The sequence below is a fragment of the Euleptes europaea genome, chromosome 12 (assembly GCF_029931775.1).
Source record: "Euleptes europaea isolate rEulEur1 chromosome 12, rEulEur1.hap1, whole genome shotgun sequence".
Taxonomy (NCBI): domain Eukaryota; kingdom Metazoa; phylum Chordata; class Lepidosauria; order Squamata; family Sphaerodactylidae; genus Euleptes; species Euleptes europaea.
The window spans coordinates 63,691,476-63,706,496 of record NC_079323.1 but is presented as its reverse complement, the minus strand read 5'-3'; positions in this window follow the sequence as shown (position 1 = coordinate 63,706,496).

Below are 15,021 nucleotides of genomic sequence, written 5' to 3'. Positions count from 1 at the left end.
CAGGCAGAACTGCAATACAAGGAAAATAATGGAAAGGCATTTGGCTGGTAGGAGCATGAGGTTGGCTTCAAGGGCACTACAGCTGACCTCCCCCCCCCCCCGAATTTTGTCCCCCTTGTACCTCTCTATTGGTTGCCTTGATTAAAGGTGTGAAATTCACATGGGAGGAAAATCTTGACCCTCCACAACTGATCTCCACCTTATCTCTCTTTTCAAACTTTACCCTCAGCCCTGTTTTCCTCACTCTCTTTCAGGTCCCCCCCCTTCCCCATTTCCCCTCTCCTTCTTCCCTGGCTCTTCCCTCCATGTTTTCCCACTCTTGTTCTCTTTGAAATATTTTCCCATCACCCTCCATTTTCCTCCTTGTCTCTTTCCCCAAGCTTTTCATGCCCCCTTTAACCTCCCGTTTTCTCCCCCCCCCCATGCATTTTCCCACTCTTTCACTTTTTGGAGTCCCCATTCATTTCCCTCTCTGTTGTTTCAAGGCTTTTCTCTCCCTTGTTTTCTACTTTGTTGGTCTTCCTAGCCTTTCATCTGCTTTCCCAATTTACTACTTCACATCCTGCTAGTAGAATTTGCCTAGGCTGAGGCTCTAGTGGCTTGGTTGCTCTGCACACCACAGTGGCGACTGTGATCCTATGAGATTTTGCAAGATCTCAATTGGTGTTCTCTAATTTGGGGACATTTCACCCCCCATTTTTTTCTACAAATCTGGGTGTTCCCCGATGTTATAGGAATTTGCCTCTTACTTCTCTGTATATGGCGTTAGGTTTGCCAACTCCAGGTTTGGAAATACCTGGAGATCTGAGAGTGGAGGGTGGGATTTAAGGAGGGGAGAGACCTCAGTAAGGAATAATGCCATGCAGTCCACTTTCCAAACAGCCATTTTCTCCAGAAGTGGAATAAAAGTTTTAAATAAATGAATAAATAAATAAGTGATCTCTGTAATGTGGAAATCAGTTGTCATTCCAGGAGATCTCTAGCCCCCAGCTGGAGGATGGTAACCCTAATTTTTATTGCATTTTTGTCAATGTTCAGAATTAGATATAATAGGGTTGCCAATTTCCAGGTGGGGCCTGGAGATCTCCCAAAATTGCAACGTATCTCCAGATTAAAAGATCAGTTCCCTTGGAGAAGATGGCACCTTTGGGGAGGGGGTGGAGGACTCCATGGCCTTAGAACTCACTGAGGTCCTGCCCTTGCCAGGCTCCACTCCAGAATCTTCTGGAATTTCCCAATGCAGATTTGGCAACTACTGAAGAAAAAGTCCAGTCCCTTTAATAAAGGCTTAATAGGATTTTATTTACTAGGTGATATTCTTCAATGCCATGAAAAGCTTTATTTGGGAATTTCCACATATTAAGCTTCTCTCAAAAGACAGGGATATTTTTTCCAGGATAGTTGGCAACTCTGCTTATGAGTAAGATGTAATTGAAAGGAAATGCACTTAGCATTAGTGCCAATCTACTTCTCCCTTCGCTGGGCTGGAATCAAAAGCACCCTAAAGTTTTTGTTTTAATCCATTAGAAATAACTTTTCCCACTCCAAAGTGGCAGAATGATCACTACCATAATATCTGCAACCCCCAAAGTCTATTACCTCTGCTTGGTCTAGATTCAGTTTCAGCCACTTGACAATTAAGCACAGTTTGGGGGTTATATATTCTTGTAAGATTCCTCCTATATAAGAGCCTGCTCTCTATTCCTTCCTTGAAAGCAGTAACTTAAGACTGCTTCAGCATGTCCAAGGGCTTTCTCTGCGGCATCCCCATCATTATGGAATGAGCTGCTTAGTTAAGTGAGGACTATACCTTTTTTTATTAACATTCAGAAAAATGTGCAAGGCACAGCTGTCTAGGAGGGTCCTTAGCTGAGCTAAAGCTGAGTTTTGGCCCTCTGATATTTTTTGTAGTACATACCTGTACTTTTCAAATGCAATACTCTGTGCTTGGAACAGCCCTCTCTTTGCCAGTCTGTTTCCTTCTCCTCCTTCAAGTCTCTACTCAAAATCATTGCTTTAATAAAGCCTTTCTCTGACTTACCCTGGCTTTGTCTTGGCTGACCCTCTTGCATTTGAGTCTCCCGTCACTTCTCCTTGCCAGTCTCTGATCTCTCCCCCAGTTGTAGCCATGGAATATGGATTGTCAATAGTTCCTGTGTTCTGGAATATGGATTGTCAATAGTTCCTGTGTTCTGTACAGTGCCTTCTAGACTGCTGGCATGAAATATATATTCAGTAGTTGTATTTAATAAAGGCTAACCATTGACTCTTTTGTTCTTGGTAACTGCATGGCCATAGGTGCCACTGGCTACCAGTGCACTTCCACACAATGAAAAGTGCTAGTTCTTTACTTAAAGGACTGGGAAAGGACTGGGTGTAGGATATCTGAAGAGCCACCTTCTACTACAGGAACCTGCCTGAGCATTTTCTTCTCTGTGTACTAGGGCTGTTGATTCGGTTCGGCCCGAACTGAAAAACAGCCGAATTTCCCCTGATTCGGTGGTTTTTAGTTTGGGACGAACCAAACTCAAAAATGGAGGGCAACCGGGGGAGCTGAATTCAGCGAGTTCGGGAGTTCACGAATAAATCCGGCCAATTCGGGGCTGCAGTAAGCAGCATAACCGTCAGTAAGCAGCATTCTCCTTCCCCGGCCAATCGGTGGCCAAGCTGGGTCTTCTTCTGGCCAATCAGTCAGGATTGAGTACTGGAGGAATCAGCTGATGTGCGGCCCGGCCGGGGGGAGAGAGAGAGAGAGAGAAAAATCCTCGTGTGTGTGTGTGGGGGGGTGCTTGTGCACATTCACTCCTTTCTGTGGCTGCAGGGGGCGTATTTTTTGGGGTACGACCCCAAACTTTCATGGGATATTCAGACAAGCCTTCTTAAGAGACCACCCAAGTTTTGTAAACATTGGGTCAGGGGGTCCCGAGATATGGGCTCCCCCCTTTTTTCTTTCCATGGCTGAAGGGGGTGCATTTTTGGGGGTACAGAACCCAAACTTTCAGTGGAGCTTCAGATGAGCCTTCTTAAGATACCCCCCAAGTTTTGTAAACATTGGGTTAGGGGGTCTCGAGATATGGGCTCCACCCCTTTTCCTTCCCCCCTTTTCCATTTACGTGGCTTCAGGGGGCGCTTTTTGGGGATACAGCCCCCAAACTTTCAGCATAGCTTCAGACAATCCTTCTTAAGATACCACCCAAGTTTTGTAAAGATGGGTTCAGTGTGGGCAGAAATATTGGCTCCCCCCTCCTTTTCTCTTTCCATGGCTGCAGGGGGCGCATTTTTGGGGGTGCAGATCCCAAACTTTGAGCGGAGCTTCAGACAAGCCTTCTTAAGAGACCACCCAAGTTTTGTAAACATTGGGTCAGGGGGTCCCGAGATATGGGCTTTCCCCTTTCCCCTATTGGGATGAATGGATCAACTGATCCTGTGCATCTCCAGAGCAAAACGTCCCATGCCTAATTGGAATCGTCTTGGATTACAAGTCCTCCCCAGCCCCTCCTGATGGAACAGAAGACAGCCACAGTAAGACACCTTTGGGGGCTTTAATCTATAATTTTTCTCCTGTGTGTGTGTGTGTGTGGGGGGGAAGCAGAGTCTGTGTGTGTGTGGGGAGGGAGCAATTTCTGTGGGTGGGGGGGAAGCCAAAGGGGGCTTTTGCCGGTTCTGCCTGGGGGTGTGTTCCCCCTCGAGTCTCTCTCTCCCTGGTTTGAGGGGGGGTTTCAGTTGTGTGTCTTCAGGTTTTCCCTCATTCATAAGAGCGGTTAGGTCTATTTGGATGCTTGCTCAAAACCTGTTTTCAAATGGTGACTTAAAGAATGCGTTTGGAGTCCCATGCAAAAGGGGAAATTCCACCCCTCCTGCTCATTATGCATAGCTAGCTGCCTCTGTCCCTTTCCATGGTTTGCAAACTCCCAGGTTTCAGGTGTTGCTTTGCACAGTTGCAAAGGTGTTGCTTACAAGGTTGTGTCGCTTTGTAGTGGTGTTGCAATGCTTTGCAAACTTCTCAGCTGTTTGTCGGGGCAGGGAGCTTTGTGCGTGGGCGGCAAGCTCTGCTCAGACATGCACATTAAGGGTGGGGGGGACCCCTTTCGGGGCGCATATCTCAGCCCCCCCTGACCCAATCTTTACAAAACTTGGAGGGTCTTTCAAGAAACGTCCTTTGAAGCTCCGCTCAAAGTTTGGGACCTCTACCCCCAAAAATGCCCCCCAGAGCCGCAGAAAGGCACGGTTGTCTTTTTAGTGGCTTTATTCGGCCGAATTTTTTCCCCCAAACTTTTAATTCCCGCCGAATTGCACGGACCCAAAGCGGGGGAGTTTGGACTTCGGCATATCCTGAATCTAAACAGGCCGAATCCAGCCGAATCCGAACTATACCGAATTTTTTTAAATTCAACAGCCCTACTGTGTACCCTTTGGAAAAAAGTTGGGAGTTTTCAAACAAAAATACTTCCTCTATGATGGTACCACATTCCTTGAATTCTCTCTACACATCTGCTTGCCAGCTGCCCACCTTGCTTAGGTGAAAACGTTTCCCCCCAAAATTGGGACCCTTGTCCATTCAGCTGATTTTAGTGGAATTCTGGCTTTTAAAATGAGGTTCCCCCCCTCTGGTTTGAAATGTGTATGTTGTTATATCTCTTTGTACATTGTGATTGTTGGTTGTGTTACTGTTAAAACTGAATATTTAAAATTGTTTATAATCTGCTTCAAGAACCTGCTAGTAGGTGTAGTAGGTTAGTAGGTGAGAGGAGAAATATTTTAGTAGCAGTTTCCAAAGTATGCAGACAGTTAGTACAAATTTGGTAAATCAGCTCTGTTCATGTATGGCTGGGGTATATTGCACTGAAGTCAAAACCTCAATTATCGTTTGCAACATGCACGATCCAGGAGTAGCCAAGGTGAGCCAACCCCAGAGGTTCTTCAGTGGCAGAGAGTCAATTGGATGTTATACACCAACGGCCCTACCAAAGCCACACCTTGCAGTATAAACATCCATCTATTAATTTGAAGGTGGACACTCTGAAATATATCATGGTTGGGTTGGCCGTAGGCTTGTCTCATAATGCCATTGTATGTTACTGATCCCTATGATATTGCTCACCATGTTGAAATTTTGGTAACTCATGGGACAGTTGATTTTAGTACATCTTGTGCACTGATTGACATATATCCCTGCAAAGAGTCCTCTGTGGTATTTCAGGGCCCCACACTCCCCCACATCTGATGAGCCATGCAGCTTGGCAGAGGATGAACTGTGTTGCATTATATGTGGATCTGGTGTAACTGAAATGTTGGCTCGTATCTTCTTTGATTGCATGCAGTAGCAATTATAGGGAGCTTTTATCTTAACTCAGAAGAAGGCAGGACTTCCTGCCTGTCAAATTTTACATGGCTGTATAGTTCTCTATCTGGAGGCCCCAGAGCCCCCCTCCCCCTCCCCCTAGAGAGTGTGTGTGTGTCCCAGTGTGGCAAGTCCTTGGTCGTGTAATGAATGACAGGGGTGTCATTCATTCTAGTGTTTTTGTCTGAGAGCGCATTACCGTGTCTGGCCTGCGAGGTTAGCATGCTAGAGAAGAGGCTGCCCCCCCCTGTTTGAGAGCAAGGCTCTAAGGAGCCATTAAAAAAAACCCTATTTAATATAGAGTGGAAGAGAAGACAGTGTTTTTGTCTGAGATCACATTACTGTCCCTATCCCTGCGGAGGCAGCGTGGTAGAGAAGCAGCCCCTGTTGTTGTTTTTAAGAAAACGCCATTTTTTATTTTATTTTTAATAATGGGAGCGGGGAGAAGTCTGTGCTAAAGAGTGCTTATGCAGACATTATGTTAAAAAAAAACAACAAGGAGCCAGACAGCTAGAGAGAGCTTGGCTTTTTTTTTTTTTAGGTGAGCACACAGAGAAGATGTTATTTAAGTGTTTGCAAAAAAGCTCTCTGTACAGGGAGTAAACAGGCAGGATGGTTTCCCCTGGGTCTGTTGGGGTTCTACATCTCAGGTAAGCTCAGAGTGTGCTGTATAGCCCCTGCAGGCTGGCAGGCAAAAAAAATAAATTTCCCCCCCTCCTCACATAAGCTCCTACAGCTCCCCCCCAGCTGTGAATCCTTCAGCCGAAAAAGCTGTTTATCTCAAGGAGAGGAGACTTACTTTTAATGATCATCTTCCTGTTTTTTAGCAGCGAGCTGGGCAAAACTGTACCAGCCGTCAGTTCCCCTCTCCCTTCCCCCTCAAACAAGCCCTGCAGACCCAAAGCCCCTGCTCTTTTTAAAGTTGTTTTTTCTTTCTTTTCTCCTTTACAACCAAGACGAAACAAAACTGAAGAGATAGGCAGAGGGTGGGGGCTGGCTGCAAATGTTATTTTTTTTAACAGACGGGAGCTGATCCCAAGCCCCACTCATTCTGTTCCTGAACAGACAGAAGAAAACCTGCCCTCCAAACTCAAGTTCCTTGCAGGGAACTTTTGAGAAAAAGCAGATTTTTAGCCCCAACTAACTTCTCCACCTCCAAAAGCCCGCTAGCTGTTTTATCTCCCGCCACCCCCCCACCCCCCCGCTGCTTATGATTATGAAAAGGATTTTGTATAGGGCATTTTGGTACCAGGAAAGGATAGGAGGGAATATATTGTAGCTGCACACACTCAGTGACCTCCTGCATAGGCATGTTCTTTTCTTTCAGATTGCAAGATCCCTGCAATCCTACGGATATCAAAGAGGCAAAGTTAGCACTCTTGAAATATGTTTTGGCCATGGTGTGAACACTAATGAAAAGCTGCTCTTGACAGACACTTCTGAGTACCCAGAACAGCTACAACGTACACATTTACTCTGTTTCCTCAATCCTTATTGAATCTGCAGTTGTTTTACTGTTCAGCAGTGGATGATCTATATATTGTGATGTGAATAAAATACACATGCATCCTGAAAGAAAATACAGATGCAGCCTGAAAGAATGAATGGGAAATGAAGATTTATATCAATGGTGGAAATTCATCCCTTGAGTAAATATGGCGGCAGACTCGCTTCTGAATATTTGTTTGGTAATTTATAACTTACTTTTCTCTACATTGGGGAACAAAGCAGCTGGCAGCATCACTCTCCCTGCCTCTATTTTATCCTCGCAACATCCACCCACTGAAGTACATTACTCTGAAAGAGAATGACTGGCTCAAGTTCACCAAACAAACATCTTTGACAGAATGGTGATTAAACATGCATTTCCCAGATCCTAGCCCAACACTCTAAGCACTTTACCACATTGGCTCTTGTGCATCCAGATTTATGCCTGTATTATTATTATCTGTATCCAGTTTGCAAGCTTAATACCTAATCTAGCAAATAATTCCTACATCTAGTGTGTCCAACATGCGGCTTGCAGGCCAAATACAGCCCATCTGACCCTGGGATGTGGCCCTGCTAAGATTTTTACCTAATTAGCCAGCACACATGAACTAGTAGGCCAATGGGGCCTAATAGGGTTGCCAACCTCCAAGTGGAAGCTGGAGATCTCCCACTATTACAACTGATCAGTTCCCCAGGAGAAAAAGGCTGCATTGGAAGGTGGACTGTATGACGTCCTACCCCACGGAAGTCCCTCCCCTCCTCAAACCCTGTCCTCCTCTTATAGGCTCTTAAAATATTGACCCTAAAAAGTTTCATGGGGGAGGTTGTCTAGGTTTTTGCCATTGTAATCAAATCTCACTTATGGACACCTTTTGATATTTAGAACCTTTTGTGTGTGTGTGCCAATTTTAAATGGTGAAAATAACATATTTCGCTACAATTGACAATGGGCCACACAACATATAAGGTAATTCTTTTTTAAAAAATTAATGTTTTTATTAGGTTTTATTTTATAAATGTAGGTATGAACATAGGTGTTAATGGTGAGTTTTAATAATAATAATAATTTATTTTCTTCCTTTTCTCCCCACCCCCCCATATTCAAGTGGTTACTTTTCAGCATGCCTGTTATGCATTTTTGGATGTGTTTGTGAAAATATGTATGAATGTATATATGACCACTGAGGAAGGCCGACCGGGCCGAAACACGTCTGGTTTATATTGGTCATTTGCATTTATTACAGATCATCAACATTGTTGGATATTTAGTAATTTTAATTTGAAGCCTATACGTTTTGGGCCTAGTGTTTTTAATGCGTACTCTATAATAAATATAATAAATTTGTATAATATCAGCTCTACGTTTAATTCTTCCTGAACATACTACCAGACCAGGATTTGCAGGCTGTTAGCCTCCTATTTAATCAGTCAGTCCCACATGACAGAGCAACAAGCCAACAGCAACCACGAACCTCCAAAAGAGACTCGAAAGCTGGATGCTGCAAATCATAGAATCAATTCCAAATGGGAAATGGAGTTGTTGTTGTTGTTTTTACAGAAAAGGAGACTAAAGTGTATTTCCTAGTTTGCAACTTGATTCTATCTGTTGGTAAGAAATGCAATATTAAAACACCATTATGACACAAGTCACAGTAAAACTGACATTAGCTTTCCACTGAAAACTGATAAAAGGAAGCAGGAGATAGGGGGGAAAAACAATGAAAGTGCAGAAAGAGCAAATGAAAAAAAATCATAGGTGAAGGTGACATTATTTACATTGCCATTCTTGGATGTTGGCAAGATGAAAGAGATCATTTTCTGATGAATGCATATTGAAAGAAACACTGCTAACAACCCTGGAAGCTAGGTTGGCCAATCCCTGAGAGCAAAGAGTAAGGAGAGACTTCAAAAATAAGCATCACATGGTGCCACTTCTGGTTGCAGATCCAGAATTTACAGCATCATGTAACACTCTAGGAATTTCCCTAATCTTTATGATTTTTACCATTCAGATTTGGGAAATTCCTAGAGCATTGCATGATGCCGTGACTTTACTTTCAGGTTCACAACCAGAAGTGACATCATGGCCTTTTGCAGCATTGACTTTTTCATCCCATTTTGCTCCTGCTGTTCCAGTAGTGAAAGCACAGATCTTGAGTGAGGCAGGTTGCCCAACATAGCAAGCAACCTGGCAGCCCTACCGGAAGTATTTACATTTTTTATTTGAGTGAAGAGGAAAAATGACTGAAAGATATGGTTGCTAAGTGCCAGGTGGTGGCGGGCAAACCCCTGCCAATCCACCTGGCTGCTCGCCAACCAGCTGAGGGTTGGCGGGCAATGCATGCATGTGCGCCTGCCCGCCGCACCACATCACTTTTGGTTTACACCCAGAAGCCCCGCATCACAACGGGTCTTTAACCACCCAAACTCCCAGTTTGAGTGGTAAAAGGCCCCTTACTATGTGGCACTTCCAGGTGTAAACCGAAAGTGACGCGATCGCACGTGTGCATGATCTTTCCCTCACCTCCACCCCAAAAACCTCCCGCCAGAGGAGAGAGGGGACCTGGCAACCCTACTGAAAGAGTACAGATCATGACCTTGAGCTGACAAATGGCTGCAGAAGAATTGTCAAATTGACTGAAAGGTTCAAGAACAACTGAGAAAGGAACCAAAGTCCTGCTTGGCCTTTAATTTTGCATCGGATGAGTCTGCAGACATGAGAGATACAGCAATGAAACTTTGAAATGCAGGAAGAGTTACTAGCCTCATCACCACTTAAGGACAACTCTCAAGGCTGCCAGCTGCCAGTAAGGAATTTGAGACCTTGGCCTATAGAAAAACTGGGTTCACTTGGCCACAGATGGTGCACCTCTTGTGACAAGAAGAAAAGGAGGCTTCAGCAGTTTATTCAAGTCAAAAAGGAGGCTGGTGTGCCCAGGGGTGCCTTGGCCATTAGGAGCACCGTGATGTCCCCCGATAGGCTGATAGTCTCCCCTCTCCTGGGCCAGGCAAGCCCAGTGGCAGAAGGGCTGCGCCTCCCCTTTCCCCTCCCCTGCATGGGAATGTCTCATGTTGACTTTGGAGACCTGTTTGTGATTTTCTGTAAATCAAGAAAGGATTCTGTGGTAAAGGAAGGGGATGTACAGTAAGTCAGTTTCTTGAGGGACAGGGCAAGACCCTGCCTTAATCATGTTCATGGCTATTAGCTATTGCATCCAAAAATTGAACTTTTGAGACTGGAGCCTCAGATTCTCACATGCTAGGGACAATAACGGGGTAGCTTTTCCCTGCTGGTTAGTTTGTCACTGTTAGAGTGTGCTGAGCTAGATTGATCTGGTATCATTCAACATGGCAGTTGCTGTACTCTTGTCATTACTTGACTTAACCATTTCTCCTCAAAATGAAAAAAAAACAAACACCAATGGCACATGTATTTTTTAGTATTCTTAGCTAGCCTTGTAAACATGCAGAGCTATAGTTGTTCTTCTGGCAGCAGGATGCCCAAGATCACATGGCTGTAACCAAGGCAGGGCAAAAGCCACATCCATCCTAAGCCTTTGCTGCTAAGCCATTCTTCCTCACATGAATGAAATTCAGTGACTCATTTCATGTCTGTCCTCTTGCAAGCTCTTTGGGCGGCAAGACACTTCTTGTAAATCGCCCAACCTGTACTGACATGATTCTGACTAAGGGAAAACAACCCTCCCTGTTCAAAAGAGCGGGTTCAGCATTTTAGGTTTTCTTCCATTCTTGTGGCATTTTGACTTAACATTGGGAGGTTAGTCTTTTTTTTTTCCTTTTCCCCGAGGCACTACTGTCTTCTCTCCTTAGCTAGCTGCTTCATTTAAGAAAAAAATGCTTGATCAATAATCTGAGTATTGTTCAGTTGTCTCCTGACACTCAAACAAGATTTTCATTGAAAGACCAGGACGACAGAGAAACACACTGATGCCAGTGAAGCTCCCCTCCACCTTTTTTCATAAGAGAATAAGAACTGTTTGCAATGCCACCTTTCCCCCTTTAATCAGAGTAAATCCACAAATCATTTTGACTATGGAAATTACAACACACCCAAGTCTATATAGGACTGGAGACCTTGAGGGTAAGATGTGGTAAAGTGCTCGTTGTCTTCTCACTGGACAACAGGCAGGTCCTGCTCAGACTGGTCTAAAATAAGCAACCTTGGCTTGATGGTCTCTCTTATTGCACCACTATGTCAGGGCGTGAAGACATGTGAGCTACTGAGCTGCATAGAACAGCTCAATATTTGAAGGCTTGCATATTCCTGCACCAACAAATGTGTATTGCCAAACAAGAGATACTAGCAGTGCTTGTCCCATTGACTTCAATGGACTTAGAAGGGTGGAACTCTGCCTGGGATGGCACCCTCAGTTGCTTAATGTGTAACTCTGTCTCCAGAGCCAGCAACAGCCACCACTTCAAGCATCTGACAAAACAGACTGTTGCCTATGAACGGTGCTATCAAAAAGAATCAACTACATTTCATAGTCCCCATTTTAAAGAACTATGGCACTTGTTTGCCTGTGGAGGTGACCAACGGATGAGTGGGTGATTTGTGCAAGACCAAAAGGGAGTCAACAATAAGTCTAGAAATTGTTACTTTGGTGATATTAAAAGGGGACTCTCAAATGGTTGTTTTGGTGCAGAAATTGTGCAACAATTCTCAGTTGTGGAAGAGCCAAACTTCTTGCTTCACAGGAAGTGTTATCACTGAAGCCTAGTTCATATAAACACCAGATAACATGTCAACTTCTTTCGGGTTGTTCAGACTGCAGATGGGGGATGCACACAATCAAATGCTTCTCCATGCAAATGAGCTAGAAAGCCAATATGAAAGGGATAGAGCTGTCCTAGTATGGTGCTGATCAATGGTTAGTCAATCTTACCTAGGAAATCTTGACCATCTCCAATCAAACTTTCCCTTTGTGAACTTCTCCTGCAGGTCCATCTCCCTGCACTATAGATAACATAGGATGTGATAAGTATATATTTTAAAGGGCTCAGTGAATATCGCAGTGCTTGAATGCTATGGCAAGAGACCAAGGAAGTCTCTAAAAAGAAAAGAAAAAGAATAAAGGACAATATTAAGCTTAAAGAGTTGAATAATGGCACTGTCAAGTGGAAGGTAGTTGTCATTCCTCCTTCCTCTACCTTTAAAGACCAAACCTGATAGTAATGGAAGCAATAGTGTTGGGGGAGGGGGAGGGAAATGCAGTTTCCCAACCATACAATTTTGTGTAGGAAAATGTAATTTCATTACACCAGAAGTACTGAAAGACATCAAGATGCCTTGCAGCAATCGAGACCTAGTTTCCCCCCCACAAAAAACAGAGGAGGTGGAAAATGTGCTATCTCGGATAGTATCATTTGGAGGGCAGGTGGCAGTTCATGTGATGGAATGCACATGGGAAATTGTGTTACGGCATCATCATTCTGATATTAATCAGGCTACCTCGTGATGCTTACTATCATCAGTAGACCTTTGTTTTCCTAGAGTGTTCTCTAAGGAAGGATTCAGTCTCACTCTTGGCTAACTATTGATCTATTCTCTCTAGATTTATTAGATGATGACTTAAGTTAAACATATAATGTCAGTCTAGGGCCATGCAGAGGCTATCACAATATTGTTCTGTTGAACAACTAGACATTAATTTCTCAAAGACAAAAGTTATGGCCTTTAGCAAGCGCCCTAAAGTATGAACATGGAGCATTGATGACCACAAAATAGACCAGGTACTCAAGTTTAAATGCTTAGGAGTAGTCTTACAAGCCTCTGGTTCTAGAAAAGCTCACAATGATTATGCAGCAGAGAAAGGGCAAAAATCTGCCTTAAACATCATTACATTTCTAAGAACCAAGGGAGGGCATTATTTTCCAGCCGCTCTTAAGCGTTACCAAGCAAAAACACTGGCACAATTGACATATGGGACTTTACTTGGGCCGCCTTCATCTACTTTTGTCCCACTGGAGTGGGTTCAATCTAAATTCTTGAGAGCAGCCCTCCATTTACCTCGTTGCGTACCAAATGCTACTGCTAGACTGGAGGCAGGACTGGTGAGGGTGGAGGCAAGGGTTTGTACTGCTTCCGTTATTCTTTGGCTTAAATTAAATCTTATCCCTCAAGGACTGCTACCCCTGCTTCTACAGGATAAGTTCCAGTCAACATGGCTAAAGACGGTCCTTAATAAAATGGCCTGCCTGTGCCTTTCTCCACCTACCCAGTTAGCCATGGGCCCAAGCATCAAGTTTCTTGAAGCAAAGGGTGGAAGACATTGAACACCAGACAGACCTTGGAAAATCACCATTTTTCCTAGTACCTGATAAATCTAGATACTTAGTCTCACCTGCGGCTCATTTTTTTAATCATTTTGAGCCTATTAATTATAGGAAGACCTTTGCCAGATGCCAGGCCCTACCATCTGCTGTTTAAGAAGGGAAATATAAGAAGATCCCTAGATCAGAGAGGTTTTGTCCGTGTGGGACAGGGGACATGAAACCATCGAACATGCATTGATATGTTGCCCATTCTACCACAATGTTAGATCAAAGCTTATTTCCCCCCCTGCTTGATAAATTCCCTGAAGAGTCAGTTGAGCTTTTGGCAAAGAAGCTCCTATTAGGAGAAGACCCTCAGCTTATGCTCCAAACTGCCAGGTTCTGCGCTGTTGCTATTAAAATACGCATAACTTTATTAGAAAATGATTGTTAGATTATTTTACAATTTTATTAATTTTAAGATGATAATTTTAACCAGGGGTTGCTTTTATTGATCTTATACCTTTATATGTACGGGCAGTCTGTGATTCTGTGGTGCAAAACTATTGAGTCTGGAATTTTTAATGTGTTGGCACGTGATTGGTCAGTTGACCATATTAATAAATTTGCAATGTCAGTCTAGGGTTGTTAACTCCAGATTGGGAAATTCCTAAAGATCTTGGGGGTGGAGATTGGGGAGGATGGGATTTGGGGTGGAGAGAGACTTCAGCAGGGTATAATGTCAGAGTCCATTCTCCAAAGCAGCCATTTTCTTCAGGGGAACTGATCTCTGTTGTCTGGAAGTCAGTTGTAATTCTTGGGGATCTCCAAGCCATCTGAATGTTGGCAACCCTATGTCAGTCCTATGTTGGAATAAGTCTCAGCCTGATAGAAATGGATCTCTTATGCCTTCCTTTTTCTTCAGCACATTCTTGTGACCCACAGGAATCCATTTCTGGGGACCGGGGGAGGCTTGTGGGCTAAATGTCACTTGGGATATGGGCCTACAGCGAAGAGTGGCTTTCAGGCTTTCCTCTTCCACCAATGGAGCCCCTTGTGCAAGCAGAAGCTCTGCTGATGAAAGATTGAGGAGGGGTCAGTTTCACCCAATTCACTGCAGACACCAGTAGCATTGTATACATGAGGGTCCCTCAAGCTCCCAGCATCAGTTTTTTGGCCTAGGGGAAAGGGAAAGATCCCAAAGTTTCAAACTGGATATACGTATGCATTCAGAATTACATCTGCATTATTATTAAGCACCAATGAGGTAGTAGCAGTTGCAGTATTGGAACAGAGTCTGGGAGGCAGCTAGTTTTGAATGCCCACTCTGCAATGGAAGTTTGTTCGGTGACCTTGGTCCAGTTGCTCAGTCTCAGCCTTAACATACCTCACAGAGTGGATGTTGCGAGGACCAAAGGGAGGGAGGAAGAATGATGTTGCAAGATGCTTGTAGCTTAATGTGTGGAAATGGGCAGTTTTTAATGGAATGGAGGTAAAAAGCATTACCTTCAAAAAAGTACCCCTTTAAGCCCTTTATTAAAGGGAGCGGTCACTTTGACCAGTGGGCAACTCTAGCTTGTACAGATTTCAAGGCTGCTGTACACACAAGCAAACTTTCCCTGGGCACTTCAGAGCTATACTGAAAAGTATGGGAAACCTTTCCTAAAAAAATCAGGAGCATTTTTTTTCCTGGAGGTTCTCTGAGCCAATATTGCACTTTTTCTCCTACAGACTGTAGTTGATTTCATTGCCTCAGGTAGAGCCCACAAATGCTTGCTATTCTACTATGGCCTGTGGAAAAAAGTCAGACGATTAATGGAGTCTGACCGGTGTAGTACATACCTCAACCTTCCCAATCTTCCGATGCACATGCTCTTATAATAATTGAGGAGACCTAACCCTCTAGTATTCAT